General features: G+C 35.3%; 4 long non-coding RNA genes across 4 annotated transcripts; 1 reads left to right on the forward strand and 3 right to left on the reverse strand.

The window, feature by feature from the left end:
* Positions 1-2,422: 2,422 nt before the first annotated feature.
* LOC135844205 (uncharacterized) lies at positions 2,423-4,277 on the reverse strand. Its single transcript, XR_010558470.1, has 5 exons — positions 4,181-4,277; positions 3,963-4,111; positions 3,733-3,848; positions 2,859-2,962; positions 2,423-2,793 (listed from the first exon to the last, which is right to left on the reverse strand). It is a non-coding gene; the product is annotated as an uncharacterized LOC135844205 (long non-coding RNA).
* Positions 4,278-4,322: 45 nt separating this feature from the next.
* Positions 4,323-5,133, reverse strand: LOC135844206 (uncharacterized). The gene is made up of 3 exons (XR_010558471.1): positions 4,620-5,133; positions 4,430-4,530; positions 4,323-4,354 (listed from the first exon to the last, which is right to left on the reverse strand). It is a non-coding gene; the product is annotated as an uncharacterized LOC135844206 (long non-coding RNA).
* Positions 5,134-10,741: 5,608 nt separating this feature from the next.
* On the reverse strand, positions 10,742-11,248 carry LOC135843307 (uncharacterized). Its single transcript, XR_010558303.1, has 3 exons — positions 11,088-11,248; positions 10,862-10,959; positions 10,742-10,783 (listed from the first exon to the last, which is right to left on the reverse strand). It is a non-coding gene; the product is annotated as an uncharacterized LOC135843307 (long non-coding RNA).
* A 292-nt stretch (positions 11,249-11,540) lies between these two features.
* Positions 11,541-15,560, forward strand: LOC135842397 (uncharacterized). The gene is made up of 2 exons (XR_010558124.1): positions 11,541-12,514; positions 12,730-15,560. It is a non-coding gene; the product is annotated as an uncharacterized LOC135842397 (long non-coding RNA).
* The last annotated feature ends 5,043 nt before the right edge of the window (positions 15,561-20,603 follow it).

A 20,603-nucleotide genomic window follows, 5' to 3' on the forward strand; every position in this document is an offset into this window, starting at 1 on the left:
AGGTTCTTACAAAATTCAGCAAAGTCTTACATTTTAGCTCCGGAGGTGCCTCTGGAGCAGAGAAATTGACCCTCAAAGAGTGGGAATTTTTGAAAAAAATCGTGATTTGGAACTTTTATGCTCTCTAAATTTGAAACAGTCAAATTTCACTGCTTAGCAGTCACGACATTTTGCTTTTTTAAAAGCAGTAGTTTTTTACTGCAAAACAGTGAAAAATCTACTGAATTGGTCAGTCAAAATGATATTTTACTGACCAAGTCAGTTATTTTTTTAGAGAGTTGTTTTATTGAGCAGTTGAAAATTTGCATATCGCTTATTTTTGGATAAATTCGTGTTTTGAAAATTTTGTTCGCCTTCAAAATTTCGCATTGAATAAGCCAAAACATTGAAGTACATGTTATCATTCCAGAAGCCGAGGAAATATTTTGGAACGCAATCAGCAATGGTGCCAATTTTTTAGTCATTAAGTGAAAATTTCGAAAAAATTTTTAAAAAATACATTAAGTAGTTTTTGTTTTTTTTTTTCTTAATAGTTTTTTTGCTCTATCCCCTACCCAACGGGTTTTGGGGAAAATGGCCCAGTCCCAAAATATGGAATTATTTTGAGATTTTGCGTCCATTGTCATCAAAATCCAAACCAGTTTTAGGATGCGACAGAGTGGTTGTAAATTTGCTAATCGTAAAAGTATTTTTGAATTAATTCGTATTTTGAAAATTTTTTCTTTCCAAATACTTACTATACACAATACGAGAAATATCATTTTTATGAAAATCTAAGTCTAATTTTTAGCACTCAGAGTCAGAGGTTTTTTTAAAAAAAATATGTTTCCAACTTACGCATCTAACAAAATGTATAGGTAGGTACTTAGAGGTTACAATCTTAATCCTGGATCCGGGGAGAGGGGAGGGAAGCGATACCGATTGTCCGCTCAACCCTTTACCCCCTAATAGCACTGTGAGCGGTGTTTGACGCATTCTCCTGAAGGTTTTAATAGGAAGCCAGGTTTACAATAGCAGCCTGGTTTACATTCCTAGAAACACAGCGTATTATGATTCAATGAAAAAATAATATGTAATATCAATAATATCTATTAAAGATTTTTACTCCAGGGGGGCACGCTCGGTCTGGATTACGAGTATGATAACACATCTGCAGACAAGGTTTTCCGCAACGCTTAAATTCTTGACCTTGAGGGCACCTCGGTTGAGCGTCTGAAAAATGCTAGGTATACTATAGCTTAATTTCGAAACTTCAAAATACTCATACCAAGTGTAGATATGATACGCTAGTGTGAGTTGAAAAAATTTGATTAGGTACCTACTGACCTACATTTCCCAGATGAAAAGTCATTACCAGCATAACGCAAAACATACATACAGAAAAATATCGAACCATTTTGACTGTCGTAGAGCTAAAACAAACTAACGCCAAATTAATGTTGGAAAAACAGCACCTACCTACGATGTGTGTTGTTTAAGACAGGTATAGTATGGTACTGATGAAAAAAAAATTTAAAAAAAACATATTAAGGGCTCACATTGTAGCTTGTTTGCAGATAATTCACACCAGGAAATTCTGCAAAAAAATCAGTTAAAAAGAGATAACGTACTGAGCGGCGTCTTTATGGATTGTCGAATAGCGGAAGTATTGGCAGTAAAATTTTTGAACCGCACAAAGATAAATCAAAAAAACATGCAAAAACACATTACCTATACCAAAATTTCAAGTTCCAACGTGTATTTCGCGATTTTTAATGAATTTTGAATTTTTAAAAATCCAATACGTAATTTAAATCAAAAATGCAAAAAACATCAGAATTTTACCAAACTGACCTAGGAAACTTTTTAAATCGGTTGAAAACGGTTTCTATCGTTTTGAGCGAGCAGTTCCGAAACCACCAGCAAATTTTTTAAAAATTGGAAATTTCATAGAATTGTCCTCGGTGATGACGACGAGTCAATTGGAGATGGATTCAAGCCGTGTTGAAGTCACTAGCCATATTTCGGAAGTAAAAACTTGAAAAAAAAGCAACAACCAATAAAAACTGTTCAAATTAACTTCAACACGTAAAACGCAGTTTTATGCTCGTTAGTGACCATTAGAAAATTTTAAATTGCTCAGTAAAACCCTGAAAAAAATGTCGTGTATACTCAGAATCTAAAACGACTTAATTTTTGAAACTATACTACTTATTCTAAAAAGTGTATTTGGTAAGAGCTAGTGCGAAAAAAATCGATTTTTTTCGATCCCCGAAGTTTTTTCAGAGTAACTTTAAACTCAAAATTAAAGTCTCCAATGCATTTGGTTAAAATCGTTTTTTGTTTTTTTTTGTGATCCACTTTATCAAGTACATAGGTATACGGAGTATACCTTACTTATAATTATTTACCTAGAACTAGATAAGAATGCGACTGAAGAAAATGAGGCGAATGAAAATATGTATATTACATACATTACGATACATAACTGAATGTATATAGGTATTAAGAACTTGCACAACTTTTCTGTTCTATAATACAATGCTTGAGATTTACGGAAGTCTAATTTTTAGCACTCAGAGTCAGAGGTTTTTTTAAAAAAAATATATTTTCAACTTACGCATCTAACAGTAAAATGTATAGGTACTTGAATTACAATCTTAATCCTGGTTGCAGGAGGAGGGCGAGGGGAGGAGAGCGAGACTGGTTGCCCGCCCAACCTTTGACCCCCTAGGGTCAGTTGGGTTTTTCGACGCAGTTTCTTACAGAGTCTAAACAAAAGCCTTTTTTACATCCACAGCCAGGTTCTTCTACCTAGAAACACAGCGTATTATGATTCAATGAAAAAATAATAATATTTAATAAAGAGGTTTACTTACGAGGGAGCATATTTTTGCGGTACCACAACTCCGCATACAATCATTTCCCCAACGATCAAATACTTGACCCTCACGAGGGCAATCCTGATCGGTGGGATAAGAATCTGAAAAATTAAGTAGAAAATCATGTTCTTCATTTTCGTTTTTTGGCAAATTAGCTATAGCTTCATTTCGAAAATTCCAAATACTCATACTAGGTGTAGGTACCCTATAGTGTAAGTCGAAAAAATTTGATTAGATACAGACCGATATTTTCCAGATGAAAAGTCACCAACATAGCGCAAAATATACATACAGAAAAATATCGAACCATTTTGACCATCGTCGAGCTCAAACAAATAACACCAAATTAATACGTATTAGAAAAACAGTGCCTAGGGCCTACCTGCTTTGTGTGTTGCTTATACATATCTATACTTACCTACGTCGGTACCGCTGATAAAAAAATATTTATTAGGGACTTACTTTTGTAGCTTGTTTGCATATAATTCATTGCAGGAAATTTTGCAACAAAAAAAAATCAGTTTAAAAGATATAATGCAAAAACACAACCAGCCAAAGTTTCAATTTCCACGAGTATTTCGCAATTTTTAATGAATTTTGAATTTTTCAAAATCAAATTTGAACCAAAAATACGAAAAACATCAGAATTTTTCCAAGCTTAGGTATACCTATCAGGAGACCTTTTAAATCGGTTTTATCGTTTTGAGCGAGCGATGTTCAAAAGTTGAAATTTCGATAGAATAGTACTCAATGATGACGATGAGTCAATTGGAGGTGGTTTCAAGCCTTTTTGAAGTCCCCAGCCATATTTTAGAAATACAGACTTTTCAAAAAAAAAAAAAAAGAACACCATAAAATCTGTTCAAATTACCTTAAGCACGTAAAACGCGATTGGTGCTTGTTAGTGACCATTGGAAATTTTTCAATTGCTCAGTAGAACCGCCGCAAAAAAATGTCTGATGGCAATGGTCAAGGTCGACGCAGAATCTAAAACACCGTCATTTTTGAAACTGTAATATTTATTCCAAACCCGATTTGGTAAGAACTAGACCGAAAAAATACGATTTTTTTCAAAAATGTCGCCTGTTTGAGGACACATACCTTTCCGCCAGGGACATCTCCTAAGCTGAAGTTTCTTCTGAATAACTTCCAATTCAGAATTGAGGTCTCCAATGCATTTGTTCAAAATCGTTTGATTTTTTTTTTTGTAATCCACTTTATCAAGTAGGTACCCAGGTACACATATTTACCTAGAACCAATAAGAGAGGAATGCAATTGAAGAAAGATGATGCAATTGCAAGTTGAAATATGTACCTACCTACATACATTACGACACTTAACTGAATCTTTGTTAAAACTTGCGCTCCTTTTCTATTCTGTACAATGCTTGGAAGTTACCAACGTCAAATTTTTAGCACTGAGAGGGTGAGACGCAACTTCCTGAAGCGTGTAGGAAATATCCTTCTTTACATTGGCAGCCTACTACACATTGCTATAGAAACATAGCGTGTTATGATTAAATGAAAAAATGGTATTACCTACCTATCTAATAAAGATTTTTACTTACCAAAGTGCATGCTTGATTTGGTGGGGAATTACAAGATGGTGGACAAGCACTTCCGCAAGTCGTCCATTCTTGATTAGCAGTAGAGCACCTCGGTTGAGCGTCTGAAAAATTGAGTAGGAAATTATGATCTTCATTTCGTTACTCAGCAAATTAGCTACGGCTTAATTTCAAAAATTCGAAATACTCATACCTACTATAAGGTTGAAAGGATTTGATTACATTACTGACCTAGATTTTTGAGATGAAAAGTCATCAACACAACGCAAAATATACGTATAGAAAAATATTGAACCATTTTGACTATCGTATAGAGCTCAAACAACTAACGCTAAAGTATTAGTAATTAGAAAAACCGTACTTACCTACCTACCTACTATACGAGTTGTTTATATGTATACTCGTACTTATGTACCGCTGATAAAAAAAAAAAAAAATACATAGGTGTGTTAGTGCTTACTTGTGGCTGGTTCACAGATAATTCACGACAGGAAATTTCCCAAAAAATAGTAAAATTTTTAAACCGCACAAAGCCAAATCGAAACTCGAAAGAACATTCAAAAACACATTATGTAGGTACCTACTAACCGAAATTTCACGTACCGAAGTGTATTTCGTGATCTTTGATGAATTTTGAATTTTTTGAAATCAAAGGGTACCCCCCGATAAGATAGGCAAAATGCCCTTAACCTCAGATTTCGATGAAACTCACACGGTATGTTTAGTACCCCCAAAAAATAATTTTGGGCCCATGGCCCGCTCCCCACCCCACCCCCCTCAGCCAGAGGGGTCAAAAAACGCGTTTTTCAGGGGAAAAATTCTGTATCAGCGCGTAATTAAGATAAATTGATTCTGTAAACGAATATAGTTAGAGGATACATGGGCGTACCTCCCTGAATTTTTTCAGAATTTTTCATCACACGGGGAGAGAAGGGGGGACAAAAGAAAACTTTGAATCGACATTACTCCGGAACGAAAAAACATACCAAAACGATTTTTTCGTCAAATATGCATCTTTAGGTCTACTTTCTATAGAAGTCATCACCCGGCCATTTGGAGTGGTGGGTCAAGCTCAAAAGCTCAAAAAACTCTCAAAAAACCACGTTTTTTGCGTTTTTCTCCAAAAATATGGACAAATGGCGGAAATCTAAGAGAACCAAGTTGTTCAGCGTGAAATTTTACCTCAGAATTGTGTAATTGAAAATTCATTTACACCGCATGATCGTAAAACTACATGCGCAGAAGTATTTGTGCTTACATCAAGATAGCTGAAAGGGTATTCCTGGGTAAAATAGGTGAAATGTCCCTGTCCTCGGATTTCTGAAATTTTGATGAAACATAGTTGGGTACCATTAAAAAAAATGTCGGAGGCAAAAAATCCCCCCCCCCACCTCCCCTTGCTCATAATAGCGAAAAAAGGGCCTTTTTCGGGGAGAAAAAATCCATGCTTCAACGAGTTTTAACAAAAAAATCTGTATTCACTCAAAATATATGGAGGAGACAGTATAGGTAATAAAAGTACCTACATAGGTATTTGAGATTCTGCGCCAATCCATGCTATTGCCATCAAAATCCAAGGCCACTTTTGGGGTTCTACTGAGAAAATTGAAAAGTAAATCTTTTTTTTTTTGGAGAGGGGGTATTAGTAGTTGGTGTTTTGAAAATATTTTCTTCGCAAAAGTTTCGCTATAATGACGAAAAAATATTGAAAGATAAAATATTTCTGAAACTGAGGAAATATTTTGGAACGCAGTGATGACAATATTTTAGGTTTCAAAAAATTGATAAAGATTGGCAAAAATTCCTAAATTTTTGTTGATTTTTCAAAATTGACAAAAACAATTTAAAATAATAGCATAGAATGGACGCAGAATCTAAGATATATTCATTTAGGACTGGGTCGATCGTTATTTTTCTCAAAACAAATTGGGTACAGGGGCTACAGTGAAAAAACCGTGTTTTTTCGAAAATACTCCCACTTTAAGGGCACATGTTTTCCCTTTAGAGGCACTTCTGGAGCCAGTATTTTTCTGTACAACTTTCAACTCAAAATGACAGTTTTTGCTAAAATTGGTAAAAATCCAGTTTTTTTTCTTTTTTTGGTGATTTACCCAATCTACTACATAGTACGTAGGTAAGTAGGTAATACCTATGTTTTCAATGTACTTGGTAACTCACATAAAAATTTAATCATCGACACCAAAAAGAAACCTTTCTGATAGTTTTGAGTTAGATACCATGTACTTGAAAAGTAGGCTACTTGTAATTCAAGAAAACCTTGATTAAGAAGTTGCATGGCGTAAATAGCGCTATAATGAAGCATTTTTCACAAAAACTCTAATTTTTGGGCAACCCCTCTCCCCAATGTGGTCGTTGGGAGGGTCCAACTGCAAATCAAACTTCATATTCATGTTCAGCGAGTTCGGTTCATATGATAATGATACCCATATTGTCTGTCTACTTTCATCCTAAAATTTGGAGAGGGGGTGCCTATGACCAAAAAATTGGAGTTTAAGGGTATACTCTGCGGAGAGCATTCTAATTTGACAACCGGTCGAAATATGAAACCGATTTGTTCGTTATTTTCATCATTCGTTCGTAAGACTGCATGTAATCGATTGAACGAATTTAGTCGTGCTTATGTCCCGCGACCCGCTCCCATCTAAACTTCAGACGGGGATTTCTCCGTGAATTTTCAAAATTCTTCCAATTTTTTTTCACCAATACTGATTCATCTATGAAATCGAGGGTATGTAGCCATATTTTCTAATTTTGCTTTTACAACAGGGATGTGAGCGTCTAAAGTACCTCCATCCAATTCCCTATTATAGCCATCAAATGTCCTGAATCAAAAATATCTCGACATACCCTCGCTTTTGAAAGCAAACCCTAGAAAAATCCGTTCTATAGTTTTGGCACAATCCCCGCCCAAAGTTGACCATTTTTCATCAAAAAATTAGAATAGCCTTAAAGAAGTTAGTTGGTTTTCTTATTGTTTTTGGAGGCCAGCATCCAAAATTATGGATCGCTTTTTTTGGTGGTGCTGTGACAAAAAAACACAATTTTGAGTGTTTTTTGAGTTTTTGAAGATGGCCTACCTGGAGGGAAAATTTGAAAAAAAAATACCAATTATAGTGCTCATGCAGATACATTTTTGGAAAAAAAATTTCATGTACTTAAATTAGGTTCGGAGATACGGCGGTTTCAAATTTTCTTTTGTCAATATATCTCCCCTGGGAGGCCCACAATTTTTGAAGAAAATTCAAGTTGCTAGAATCATATCTCCTTCAAGTATTTTGAGTGAATACAGATTTTTTTGTCAAAACTCGTTGAAGCATGGATTTTTTCTTCCCGAAAAAGGCCCTTTTTTCGCTATTATGAGCAAGGGGAGGTTGGGGGGGGGGATTTTTTGCCTCCGACATTTTTTTTAATGGTACCCAACTATGTTTCATCAAAATTTCAGAAATCCGAGGACAGGGACATTTCACCTATTTTACCCAGGAATACCCTTTAAGCTATCTTGATGTAAGCACAAATACTTCTGCGCATGTAGTTTTACAATCATGCTGTGTAAATGAATTTTCAATTACACAATTCTGAGGTAAAATTTCACGCTGAACAACTTGATTCTCTTAGATTTCCGCCATTTGTCCATATTTTTGGAGAAAAACGCAAAAAACGTGGTTTTTTGAGAGTTTTTTGAGCTTTTGAGCTTGACCCACCACTCCAAATGGCCGGGTGATGACTTCTATAGAAAGTAGACCTAAAGATACATATTTGACGAAAAAATCGTTTTGGTATGTTTTTTCGTTCCGGAGTAATGTCGATTTAAAGTTTTCTTTTGTCCCCCCTTCTCTCCCCGTGTGATGAAATATTCTGAAAAAATTCAGGGAGGTACGCCCATGTATCTTCTAACTATATTCGTTTACAGAATCAATTTATCTTAATTACGCGCTGATACAGAATTTTTCCCCTGAAAAACGCGTTTTTTGGCCCCCTGGCTGAGGGGGGTGGGGTGGGGAGCGGGCTATGGGCCCAAAATTATTTTTTGGGGTTACTAAACATACCCTGTGAGTTTCATCGAAATCTGAGGTTAAGGGCATTTTGCCTATCTTATCGGGGGGTACCCTTTGAACCAAAAATGTAAAAAAAATTAATACTTTACCAAACTTAACTGAGTATACCTACCCAGATTGAAAATTTGGCATGGACTCCATTTTTGACTTTTCAAATCGATTGAAAACGATTTACCTATATCGTTTTGAGCAGTCTTGGAACCTTCTGCTGATTTTTGAAAGGTTGAAAGTTCCATTGAATTGTAGCCTATTCAATGACGGCGAGTCGATTGGAGATGGTTTTAAGCCATTTTAATGCCTCCAGACATATTTTGAAAATTCAAACTTCTCAAAAAGCGCCATAAAAACTGTTTGAGCACACAAAACGCGATTGTTGCTTATTAGTGACTATTGGAAATTATTCAATTGCTCATAGTGGAACCTTAATAAAAGGTCGAGGATTCTGATGGAAAGCTAGAGCAAAAAATATGTTGTTTTTTCAAATATGCCCCCTGTTTGAAGACTCATATCTCTCCTCCAGAGACATTTTCTGTGCTGAAGGTTTTTCTGAGTTATTTTTAACTCAAAATTAAAGTCTCTACTGAATTTGTTCAGAATCCTGAATCCGTAGATTTTTTGTGATCCATTCTATCAAAGTACATAAGTAGGTACACACATTTGTTTAGAACCAGGTAGAATGCAATTGAATTTATTAAAAACATTGCTCGCCTTTTTTATTCTGTACAATACTGTAAATTCACCCGAGTCAAATTTTTAGCACTGCGAGAGATGAACGCATTCTCCTGAAGAGTGTAAGACGAGGCCTCGTCTACATTGGCAGCCTACTACACATTGCTAGAAACACAGCTTATTATGATTCAATAAAAAAATAATATACCTTAATATCTAATAAAGATTTTTACCTACCAATGTGCATGGTTGATTAAACGCAGAATTACAAGATGGCGGACAAGCACTTCCGCAAGTCGTCCATACTTGATTTCGAGGGCACCTCCGTTGAGCGTCTGAAAAATTAAGCAGCGAATTATGTTTTTCATTTCGTCACTTGGCAAATTAGCTAAAAGCTTCATTCCAAAAATTCAAAATATGTAGATACTTATGAAAAAATTTGATTACTGACCAACACCTTCCAGATAAAAAGTCACCAGCATAACGCAAAATGCACATACAGAAAAATACCGAACCATTTTGACTGTCGTAGAGCTCAAACAACTAACGCCAAATTAATATTTGAAAAATAGTAGGTTATCATACCTACCTATACTAGGTGCAATTGTGCATTGTTTATACATACTTACGTATCCCTGATGATAAAATACATTAAGCGTTTACTTGTAGCATGCTTGCAGATAATTCACAATAGGAAATTTTCCCAAAAATCTAGTTTAAGAGAGATAATGTACTCGTACTTGTATGACGTCCTTATCACGTAGGTATCTAGCTGCGTTATAGGTAGCGAGTCTCTAAACTGCATATTTCATCCAAAAATGCAAAAAAAAAAACACATTTGAATTTCACCATACTTAACTAAGTACCTACTACCTACCTGGATTAGAAAGGTATGCACTCCATTTTTGACCATTCAAAGCGATTGAGAACACGATTTCTGTCGTTTTGAGCAGTTCTGGAACCTCCAGCAGATTTTTGAAAGACGTTGAAACTTCCATAGAATTATACTCAATAATGGTGAGTCGATTGAAGGTGGCTTCAAGCTGTTTTGAGCCCCCATACCATATTTTGAAAATACAAACTTTTCAAAAAAAAACAAAAAAAACAAGGAATCTAAAACACTAAGTATTATTTTTGATACTGTACTATTTACTCCAAAACTAATTTGGTAAGGGCCAGAGCAAAAAAATGTGATTTTTTCGAAAATGCCTCCTGTTTGAGGACCCATATCTCCCCTCCATACATCTCTTTAACTGAAGATTTTTCTGAGTAAATTTCAACTCAAAATTAAGGTCTCCAATGCATTTAGTCAAAATCGTTTGATTTCTTTTGTGATCCACTGTATCAAGTAGATACACAGGTCCACATATAATATTTTTCTAGAACTACTACATAGGAATGAAATTTTAAAAAATTGAGGCAAGTATACATGATCATTAGCTGAATGTTTATTAAAAACTTGCACGCATTTTCTATTATATGTAGTACATGTGTATAATGCTTGAAATTCAGCTAATTGTAAGTCCAATTTTTAGCACTGAGAGGGCAGGACGCAATTTCCTGAAGGGTTTAAGAGGAGCCCTTGTCTACATTGGCAGCCTTTCACACATTGCTAGAAACATAGCGTAGGTAGGTATTATATGACTCAATGAAAAAATGAAACAGATACCAAATAAAGATTTTTACTTACCTTAGTGCATACTTGATCAGGTTTGGAATCACAAGATGGCGGACAAGCACTTCCGCAACTAGTCCATATTTGATTAGGAATACGGCACCTCTGAGCATCTGAAAAATTAAATAGGAAACTGTGTTCTTCATTGCGTTACTTACCAAATTAACTAACATGGCTTAATTTCAAAAATTCAAAATACTGCTCTAGTGTACGGGTAAGTTGAAGAAATTTGATTACTGACCCACATTTTCCAGATGAAAAGTCCCCAGCATAACGCAAAAATATATACTCGTACATACAGAAAAAAATTGAACCATTTTGACTAAGTATCGTAAAGCTCAAACAATTAATGCCAAACTAAGTACAAGTAAGTAGTATTAAGAAATAGTGGGTAACTATATTATGTTGGTAGTTTATAAAATACTTACCTGCGTGATAAAGAATGCATTAAGTACTTACATTGTAGCTTATTTGCAGCTTAATGCATACATTAAGAGATTTTCTGGAAAATTCATTTTAAAAAAATAAAATATTAGTACTGAAATGACGTTTTTATTGTCAAATAGATGCTTATGTAGGTAAGTGATGTACCTATTACCTAGTGTATTATAATTTGGAAAACGTGAGGCAAGATAAAATACAATAGGTAGGTATCCGTATAAATTGAAATTTTATTTAAAACTTTCCCATTTTTTTCAATCCAGTACATTGGGTGCCTACATAAAAGTACATATCGGCAACTCCTATAACAATGCACAACGTGTGTACGAGTAAAATAGGCCGCCTCACCAGTGATGGGCCGCTCAGCGCTCATGAGCGCGCGCTCTTAGTGCGCTCAGGGGTTTTCAGTGAGTGGGAGCGCGAGCGCGAGCGCATGATTTACATCTTGAGCGGAGCGGTGAGCGTGAGCGTACAATTCATGCTGAGCGCACTCTTTTTCTGCGCTCAGGCCGCTCAGAAATTCTTTTCCAAAAGGGGCAAAATCCAAAAAAAGTTGGCATTTTTTTACTTGTATCCCGCGTTTTTCGTTTCTGTTTCATCTTTTTACATTTTAGTTCGTATTAGTTTAGATTCAAATTTGAAAAAAATCGAAAAATGAGCATATTACGTATGTGAGCGTGAGCGCATTTGAGCGCGCGCTCAAACAACCTGAGCGCAACAATGAGCGGGAGCGCTAAAATGAACACCCTGAGCGGAGCGCGAGCGGGAGCGTTATGAATGTGGTGTGAGCGTGAGCGGAGCGCGAGCGCAAAAAACCTTGAGCGGCCCATCACTGCGCCTCACTATGGGTATCCCAGGGGCCAGATCCCTGAATGTTGAACGAATTACGCGATAACGCGAAGTTTAAGAAAGAACGATACTGCCGTATCTATTCTATTTTCCATACTCGTTCACCGTTTAAGTACTTGCAATAGGTACCTGCCTACCTGGGTGTTTTTCAATAGGTTTTTCTCGCTGCGCTGTCGCGTTGTCAACCAGCTGTGAACTGAAGTTATCGTCCACGTCTGTAAAAATGGAATTGTCTAAAAATCCGGTGTAAACTGAAACATTTTAAGGAATGTGCTGGACTTTTAATACCTAAGTATGTTTTTTTTTCACACGGATTTTGGCAGAATTTCGAGAATCTGGAGTATGGCTGATTTAGAATCCACTAGAATCTGCTGAAAGGTAGTATAGCTTTTGAAAATGTATTATGGATTTTACTAAAATTACTTGAAAAGAGAAGATGAGAAGACTTTTGAGGTTTTGAAAGTTTGTGGTTGGAATCTATCAAATAATAATAAAAAAAAAAACGTACAATTTTCGAGAATCCGCGTAAAAAAAACATATCTACTTAGTACTTACCTAATGTGTTGAGTTAATTTTGATTTGTGGCGTTTCAGTGAATCGATATGATGATCGTTCCGGCATTGTTATAAATTTCACCACTTGTGGAAGCGTAGATAACCAACATCTTGGACAAAACTCAACTCAGACAACACCACCAATCCAGTAATGTTGAAACATGATTTCAATTTTAGAAGAAGTTCATAATTCATGACTATATTTACAGTATTCACTGAACGATAGGCCATGGCACACCTCACAGTATTAGTACCTAAACAAACAAAAAAAGAACCATGTCACCCAACTATTTCGATTCAGGCTATTAATGAAATTTGTGAAACTCTGAAACATTTTAATTTCAAAGATATCGCTACTACGCTATAAGTGTAAGGTGTACCTGTTAATGATTCGATAATGATGATTAAAATAGGTATGTATATGATGACGGTAAGGTAAGGTTGAACAGTAACATAAGCACTTGTATTGAAATTAGTACCCACTACCATATCTATTTTTCGCGCTGGGCATGTGTGCGAAAATCCGACCGTAATGTGACGCTCAATTCATGGAAACAACACCAAAATTATGAAAATAGCTTAACTTTTGATATATGTATAGTAAAAATTGAGGTTGAGGCGGAGGCACTGGAGGGGTGTGGATGAGGGTAATATTAAATTGGACGTCATATTCGTGTTCGGGGGGGGGGGGGGTCGATTCATATGGAAATGACCCCAACATTACGAAAATATCTGAACTTTCAATATACTGAAACTTGAAAGTTGAGTTGAGTTGGGGGCAGTGGCACTGGAGGGGCGTGGATGAGGATAGCATAAAATTGGACTTCACATTCGTGTTCGGGGTATTCGAGTCTTATGAGAATGACACCAACATTATGAAAATAGCTCAACTTTCAATATAGTAAAAATTGAGGTGAGGGGCAGAGGCACTAGACGGGTGTGGATGAGGGTAACATTAAATTGGACGTCATATTCGTGTTTGGGAGGTTCGATTCATATGGAAACGACACCTCGTTTACCAAAAACAATACTTTACACCAGAATCCATTTTTACCCCCCTCGATTCTCTTCTTTACACTTCCAAGAAACTATCGATGAAATTTTTTAAAAGTTGAGATCAGAAAAACTGAATTCTCACATTAAAATTGATATTGTTCTACTTTTCAAACTACAAATTTTTCAAATTTTTCACCCTGGCTTTGCTCGGGTCTGTTTTGTTGTTTTCTACGCAGTTCCCATTTCAAAAAAACCTATGATTGAATTTGAAAAATGTTAAAATCAGAAAAACAGAATAGATAGTTTGCGAAAAACTTTGTCTGGCTGTTTTTGGCGAGGGGAGAGTGGTAAGAAAATCAGGGAGAGTTGGAAAAATAAGGGGAAAATCTTGATAAGTTGATACTGAAAATTATCCTAGTTGTGTTTGCGTAGCTCTAAAAAATTCTTAAAATAATCCCTGGTTGAAGATGTTGTATGATTCGCATTCTAATGAAAAAAGAAAAAAAAGTCGAACTCCAATTTTTAGGTAATTTTTGATAACTGGTTGCTAATTAATGAACCGACTTCAAAATCCAATCAGCAAAAATAGTTCAATTTTTCACGCTCTACAACTTTTGTTTCAAGCTTTTTCTCTATCTCCAATTTTTAGTTGATTGTCAAATACTGGTTGCTAAATGCGAACCAGTGAACTGGTTTCAAAATTTGATTAGACAGAATTGTGTAATTTTTCACGCTCTACAACAGTACAACTTTTGTTTCAAGCTTTTTTCTCTATCTACAATTTTTGGGTATTTTTTGTTACTGGTTGCAAACTAATGAACCGGTTTTAAAAAATTCATATCGCGTTTTTGTCGCCTTAGTGTGTAGAATACATTCAATACCACCTATAGTAAAAGGCCTGAGCGCTGTTTTGTGACGTCATCACTAATAGATAGTATGTACTCCGATAACGCTATAGAAATTAATGAAATATTAATGCACTAGAACGAAATAAATACTGAGAACATTTTATTTTGCGTTTTGAATCACATTCTGATACTTAATAATCAATTTGAGATCAAGAGGGAATGATTTGAATGGAAAAATAAGTAAATATAAGCTCATAATCAACACTGTTTTCATCATTAAAGATGAGAACTACACTCATTTACGATCTAATTTCTAAAAGAATATCAAGAAAAACCTGAAAAACTCTGGAGGATGACAGCTGACAATGAGGAATATAGCAAAGAAGTACAACACATACAAATTATTGTAAATATTACCGAATATACGCGAACATAATCTCCAACTCAAAGACTAAGGTATACAAAACGATCACCAAACATTGCATACATGACGGAGATTTCTCTCGAAATTCTTTGCAAACATTGTATTTATGCCTGTTGAAATCCATCCTAAGTATTTTGGAATTTAAAGCTGCTTCAATTGGTTTGAGATACTGATGATTTCTTGTTTAATATCCATTATCCATCATAGCAGCTTTAGCATGGCTGGTCTAAGAAGTAGATTTGAAAATTAAAATGTATTGTAGATTTTTCTCCAACTTGATGCGATTGCATTGTTCACTAACTACTTATTTCATTACAACATCATTCCGGTACAACACACTAGTACACATTAATTTTCATTTTAATCTACAGTTTACATCACTATTCATTCAAATTACACAACACAAACGAGTCGCAAAAAATTAATTTTTGTACACAAATCAAATAAACCAACACCATCTGTAATTGAAAACATCAGTACCACATTACTAGAACACATTTTATGACAAATATTAATTGAATTTCATAATTTAAATAACTTTTTTAACGAAAGTTTTACTCAATTTCACGAATTCGCCATTTAAACATACGTTAAAATTCAAATGGTAAACACAATCGAGTCATCTACTTGTGGTGACGTCAGAGCTGATAAGAATTCAGCGCTCAGGCCTTTTACTATAGGTGGTATTGATACATTGCGCCAATAAAAACCAGTTTCAATTTTTTGACCGAACTGGTTTTACAATTTGTGGACACCCTGTGCATGGGCCTGAAATTATCAAGGCCGCTTTTGAAAGCCCTTATTTTTCCCTACTCAACGCTGCTTCATTCATCTCGCTAGCTCTTTCCACTTAGAAAGCAGTTAGGTGGTTAAGATCTACTGCTTTTCTCATGAAATTTTTATTAAATTAAAGAAGACGTAGAGTGTCGAGAGCATTTATTGAATTGATATGTACACTAGGGTGGGTCGAAAAAAAACGTAGGTCTCGGAATTTTCTGGAATTCACATACGTATGTGGTTCCTTTTGAGTTGAAACGACCCCAAAAAAATTGTTAGCCCCCCGCGACACCATGGGGCTGAGCCACGTGGTCTCAAAGTAGGGCCATTTTAGCTAAAAATTCACTTTTTTCAGGTTGAAAGCTCCAAAATCGACTTTAAAAATTTAGCCTTAGCACTCAATCGGTAGAGTTTGAGATGCTGAATCTCCCTGTGCAGTTCATTTTTTTCGTGAGGGTTCGCTTACGTCTCCGACAAGTCCTGGAAAGTATGAAAATTGCCAATTTTAAGGTGTCGCGAAAACGTTTCCGCGATTTAACGCACGAATGATGTTTTTTAGGGGGGCATGTCAATGTACGAAATTGTAAGTGTACTCGTAGGATTAAATTTAGAATCATCCATATGCCCTTGGATCGCTGATAGGGTACATGATTCGAGTTTTATTCACGATTTTAGGATTTCATTGATTTCAAACTTTCATCATGCAGATTGCTTCTATTTTTTTTTTTTAATTTTTAAAAAAATCAATTCAGAATGGCATACTTACCTTGACTGCACGAAACCCTGTTTGAAAAATTATACCTATCTACACCTGAATTAAACTGAACAAAAAATCCAACATACAAATTTATTTAAAATCTGAATAACACTGCAGTCAAGTATACATACAATTTTTCGAATGAAATTGAGCAAAAAAGTACATTTTTAAAAAAAATTGAAACAACAATTTCAAAAGTTTTAATTCTATTACTTAATTAACGAGTGCCTAAAAACTCATGTTCATAAAAATCTTGTTTTGACTCTGCTTTTGGTATTAAGTACTTTTATACTTTGTCGTAGTTTCAATTGAAAAAAAAATGTACTTGAATGTTGAATTTCAAAAGTGAAAAATGTGTGTGCTTTTTTTGCTCAGTTTTATTCAGGTGTAGATAGGTAGGTATAATTTTTCAAACAGGGTTTCGTGCATTCAAGGTAAGTATGTCATTCTGAATTGATTTCATTAAAAATTGAAAAAAAAATAGAAGCAATCTGCATGATGAAAGTTTGGAATCAATGAAATCCTAAAATCATGAATAAAACTCGAATCATGTACCCTATCAGCGATCCAAGGGCATATGGATGATTCTAAATTTAATCCTTCGAGTACACTTACAATTTCGTACATTGACATGCCCCCCTAAAAAACATCATTCGTGCGTTAAATCACGGAAACGTTTTCGCGACACCTAAAAATTGGCAATATTCATACTTTCTAGGACTTGTCGGAGACGTAAGCGAACCCTCACGAAAAAAAATGAACTGTACAGGGGGATTCAGCATCTCAAACTCTACCGATTGAGTGCTAAGGCTAAATTTTTAAAGTCGATTTTGGAGCTTTTAACCTGAAAAAAGTGAATTTTTAGCTAAAATGGCCCTACTTTAAGACCACGTGGCTCAGCCCCATGGTGTCGCGGGGGGCTAAAAATTTTTTTGGGGTCGTTTCTACTCAAATGGAACCACATATGTGAATTCCAGAAAATTCCGAGACCTACGTTTTTTTTTTGACCCTCCCTAATGTACACCATTGGACCGCCTAGGGGGTATGGGTCGTGGTGGACAACCCGTCTTTCCCCCTCCCCCTCCCCCTCCCCCTCTTCCCGCATCTTAGATCTAGGATTAGGGATAAATTGAGATAATACACTTTGTTTAGATTTAGTCTTAGATTTAAGATGTTAATAAATTTGTTTATTTGAAAAAACCCCCGGCACCTTGTGTGTCCGGGGAACCAAAAATAAAGAAAAAATTAAAAAAAAAAAAAAAAAAAAAAAAAACTTGATGCATGCCTTGCCTTCAGATTGGTCCTTCTGTAACCAGATGGTCCTGGTGACGATCCGCTTGGCGTTGCTCTTTGGTTTTTTTGTGTGTCCTGTGGCCGGGGGTTCTTCAGTACAAATGAGTACAACTTTTTTTTGTATTATTGTTGTTGTTTTTGTTTTCACTCTTTTCATTGCTCTTGAAATTTCCCAAGTTTTTACTCGATCTTGACTTCATCAACGGGTACGAACACGCACGTGACGGCATTCTGAAATAAAGTAATGACTTGAATTATATTACACAATATACCACAAACACAACTCGAGGCATAAGGGTAAGTCAAAAATCAAAAATTGAATTTTGGGCCCCTAATATGGACTACTATTATTTTGGATTTAGGGAGGTGATTTTGGTCTCATTGTCTTTTTCTGCGAAAAATACATCAGATTAAGCTTGTTCCCACCAAGTAGTGCTAATAACCACCGAGATTGGTCAACAGTCCATATTAGGAACCACACCATATTAGGCTACCTCACCCTTGATAGAAAAAAAAATGAAGAGATACACTCGTTTCGTGAAAAAATCAAGCAAGAAACCAAAAAATTACCAAAGATTTTTAATTTTAAAAAAACTTACCTGGTGCTTTTTTCTTTGTAGAATAGTACTTCGATGATTTAAAAATTTAATATGATTAGATTCGAACAAATTGAAACTTGTCGATTGAAAATACTTGATAGGGAATGGAACATAGGTACCTAACTTTTCTCATATGTATCCAGTACTAGGGGGCTCCGCTCGCGGCCACACCCCCGTACTTGTTCCCCCTTCCCTCTCCCTTTTCTCTCTCAGAACTCGTTTTTTTCAAGGTTGACCTCAAGTCCCTTTTCTTACAACTTGCAAAATGAATAATTAAAAAGAGAAATATACTCAGCTGAGAATTATAAGTTGAATTTTTTGTTTACTATTATTTTGATGATAAATAAAATGCTTAGTAAATTGGAAATATCCGGCCGAGAAATTTGAAGTTCAAAGTAAATAAATTAGCTTCCTAGGTGTAATTGGGGCTGCATGAGAGCCTGGTGAACTTTTTTTGCTTGCAGCTGTATACACAATACACATAATATGTACTATACATGACACAAAAGTAGTGTTCGGTAGCTTTTATTTCCAAGTAGAAAGAGCTAGCGAGATGAATGAAGCGGAGTTGAGTAGGGAAAAATAAGGGCTTTCAAAAGTGGCCTTGAAAATTTCAGGCCCATGCACAGGGTGTCCACAAATTGTAAAACCGGTGTGGTCAAAAAATTCAAACTGGTTTTTATTGGCGCAATGTATTCTACACACTAAGGCGACAAAAACGTGATATGAATTTTTTGAAACTGGTTCATTAATTTGCAACCAGTTTACATAAAATACCCAAAAATTGTAGATAGAGAAATAAGCTTGAAACAAAAGTTGTACCTAGAGCGTAAAAAATTACACAATTCTGTCTAATCACATTTTGAAACCGGTTCACTGGTTCGCATTTAGCAACCAGTTTTTGACAATCACCCAAAAATTAAAGATAGAGAAAAAAAATGAAACTTAAGTTGTAGAGTGTGAAATATTGAACTACATATTTCTGCCAATCAGATTTTTAAACCAGTTCATTAATTCGCAGCAAGCCATCGAAAGTTACCTGGTTGCAAATTAATTAGCCATTTCCAAAATCTGATCAGCAAAAATGGTTCAATTTTTCACACGCATACAACTTTTGTTTCAATTGTTTTTCTCTATCCCCAATTTTTAGGCGTTTGTTAAAAACATGCTTGCTAAATGCAAACCAATGAACCGGTTTCAAAATGTGATTACACAGAATTGTGTCATTTTTTTACACTCTACAACTTTTGTTTCAAACTTCTTTCAATATGTATCCGTAATTTTTGGAAAATTTTCAATAACTCGACGTTGCAAATTAGTGAACCGGTTTCAAAATCCAATCAGCAAAAATAGTTCAATTTTTCGCGCTCTACAACTTTTGTTTCAAGTTTTTTTCTTCACCTTCAATTTGTAGGTGATTGTCGAAGACTGGTTGCTAAATGCGAACCAGTGAACCGGTTTCAAAATGTGATTGAACAGAATTGTGTCATTTTTCACACTCTACAACTTTTGTTTCAAGCTTTTTCTCGATCTCCAATTTTTAGGTAATTTTTAATAACTGGTTGCTAATTAATGAACCGGTTTCAAGATCCAATCGACGAAAATGGTTCAATTTTTCACGCTCCACAACTTTTGTTTCAAGCTTTTTTCTCTATCTCCAATTTTTAGTTGATTGTCAAATACTGGTTGCTAAATGCGAACCAGTGAACCGGTTTCAAAATGTGATTGAACAGAATTGTGCCATTTTTCACACTCTACATGCAACGTTTGTTTCAAGCTTTTTTCTCAATTTAATTAACAAATGAGAACAATTCAGAAAATTGACTTAATCTGATGCTTTCTGTGTTCAATCAATATCTTGCTGTTGTTCGAATAAGATTTTCAGACAACAAATAGAACACGTAAACCAGTCGCAAATCAAAACAGTAAACCTAAACTGCCAAACAAAACATCGGCTACAAAAATATAATCGGTTTGGTATAAAACTGTCTGTATCCGACTACAGTTAAATGCAATTACCGAAACAATGCTTAATCAACATACATATGTTCGCAACAAGATATTTGACTTTGATCTGTTATCTTGCATACCTACCTAATTATAGGTGCCTAATCGGTGAATTTTTACTTGAGAAATCTTCTCGATACTTAAAATTTCAAAGAGCATAAGTTACCTGAAAAGGCTATGATAAAATACAGTACGAAAAAGAATCCAAAAAT

This window comes from Planococcus citri, chromosome 4 (genome assembly GCF_950023065.1).
Source record: "Planococcus citri chromosome 4, ihPlaCitr1.1, whole genome shotgun sequence".
Lineage (NCBI taxonomy): Eukaryota > Metazoa > Arthropoda > Insecta > Hemiptera > Pseudococcidae > Planococcus > Planococcus citri.